This window comes from Lactuca serriola, chromosome 2 (genome assembly GCF_051521515.1).
Source record: "Lactuca serriola cultivar US96UC23 chromosome 2, Lser_US96UC23_V15, whole genome shotgun sequence".
Taxonomy (NCBI): domain Eukaryota; kingdom Viridiplantae; phylum Streptophyta; class Magnoliopsida; order Asterales; family Asteraceae; genus Lactuca; species Lactuca serriola.
Window position 1 is genome coordinate 167,037,539 of NC_136409.1, and position 2,344 is coordinate 167,039,882.

General features: G+C 34.2%; 1 long non-coding RNA gene across 1 annotated transcript; it reads left to right on the forward strand.

Moving 5' to 3' along the window:
• Nucleotides 1-368: 368 nt before the first annotated feature.
• On the forward strand, nt 369-2,017 carry LOC145087311 (uncharacterized). The gene is made up of 3 exons (XR_013700770.1): nt 369-990; nt 1,100-1,144; nt 1,231-2,017. It is a non-coding gene; the product is annotated as an uncharacterized LOC145087311 (long non-coding RNA).
• The last annotated feature ends 327 nt before the right edge of the window (nt 2,018-2,344 follow it).

Below are 2,344 nucleotides of genomic sequence, written 5' to 3' on the forward strand. Positions count from 1 at the left end.
TATCGCAAATGGGTCTAAAAAATGAAAAAAAAAATCGTTTATATCACAAAAAACCGTCACTAATAGCCTTACAACCACCTTTTCCACGGAGAATTTAAGGCCTCTGCGGAGCATCTCGTCACCTCCTCTGCGGAGGTTTTAATGAACAACCAAACCAATCCCTCTGCGGATGGCTTAATGTCTCCGCGGAGATATCTATACATACCAATATTTAATTAATAAAAAAATACAACATTTCACATTCCGTGAAGATTTCATTGTTCCGCATGCCTTTACTCATAAATGTTATTTTTCATGCCTAAAATTTGAAATTACCTCCCATATTTTTACTATAACCCGTATTTTCCCTTTGGTAGTTCCCACCTCCCCCAGCTCCAATAAGATGCAAATGCAACCCTTTCCACCGGCTTCACCACTAGGATATCACCATTTTGACATTTTCTTTCTCCCTCTTCATTCCTTCTACCCCCAAAATCATGACAATACTGATTACGGTTTACCACCTTCATAAATCAACTTTTTGATTGTTTGGTAAAGATACAAGATAGAGATCGAAGATGAGTGTGAAGACTCCCCCCGTTGCTTCTTCTCCGTCTTCGGCCTTATCAATTTCTAAATGGATTGGAGGTCGTCGCCTGGTCTGTTTTGATCAAAAAGCCCTAAAACCACCTCACCCCCATTAAATCTTCTACCCCTTTTTCTTCTCCTGTTCCATGAAAAGGTTTCGACATCGTAGATTTCGCCATCGGTCGGCTACAACGTCACTGTTCACTGCCTAGTCCACCACCGTCTCCACCATCATCTCCATTTTATGTTGCTTATTTGATGGCAACACAGGAGGTTCTACGACTGGAGCAGTACGTTTGCTTGAAACCCACCTTTTGAATTTATCGAGTTATTCAAATTCAGTTTTTAATGAAAATTTTTATGGGAATTTTTACACCTTCTATGGTTCACCTCTCTATCCTAATATCGACAAAAAAATCAAAGGTAAATTATCAGTTTTTTTCAGTTTCTATTACATATATGTTCATATTTGCTGAAAGTGTGTATGTGAGTATGTGTCTGCATATATTCATTTTACAAGTTTATGTTTCAGCTCTTCCGTACGGGGATTACCAAAGAAACCATAATTCGGTAACATGTACAATTTGAATTTATAGCAAAGTTATGATTTTAAAAATTTGTGTCTGTCATTTCATATATTGATTTTACAAATTTGTGTTTCAGATATTCTGTACATGGATTACCAAGAGAGAGGAGCTATGTTGCATCTTACCAGACACCTATCTACAGAAGCCATAAATTGTGTTCCACCTCCTTCTCAAAAGTGTGTAACTTCATCAGAATGAATTGCTGCAATGGATGGATATATCATGATTCACTTAGATGACATTAGCATATATGTTTTGAGATATTTTTACAATTTTACCCCTAATAATTATATGAAAATTTCAGAAACAAGTTCCAAGGTCAGACTCCTTTACGTATACTATAGCATTAGTTAGTTGTTGAAATACATCTTTTTATATCAACAAAATAAATCAACTTTGTTATTTATCTTTTTCTTTTTCATTGTTGAAACTTTAATTTTCTTTGAAAAACTTTACATTGGTGTTGAACAGTATCAAAGTACCTGTTAGATGAAGTCGCCCCTTTATTGCAGAGGTTTATCATTGGATGAAACATTGGCTGCATATAGTGAATTCCTTTCTTTTTTGTAACTAATACTAACAGATTGTTGGCTAAAATTATTTAACCACATATAAAAATGCAGGATTTTTTTATTGCCTGAGCAGTCTATAGGAGATGAAGGAATTCGTGCATTAGTAACCAGATTATTTTTGCATAAAGGTTTCGTTTTCGGATATAACATTGTACTTTCAACTTTTTTTACCCTAAAAGCAACGATTAAAGAGCAAGAAGACATAAAGAATCAACAATTTTGTACTTATTAATTAGTGTGTTATACTATCCAACATTCATTGCAACATTGTTTCTCATTATTTTTTTCCTATCATGTTCATTGTATTATACCATCCTTTCATGTTTTAGTGTGAAATATTTATAACTTCCTACTCTGATTGTATGTATGCGAATTTTCTTTAAAAAACTTAAAAAATGGTTTTGTAGGTAAACATTGTTCCATATGTACACTGACCTCCCTTGCCCGCCGCAAAGTGCGGAGCTTCTCCTAGTTATAATTATTTCATAGGAACAAAAATCATAACGAACGTTCCGATTGTAAAAAAACAAAAGACAATTGAAATACACAAGTTAGACGAAACCATGTACATTATTTGTGTAATCTATACAGAATAAGTCACAATAATCTATATGGAAT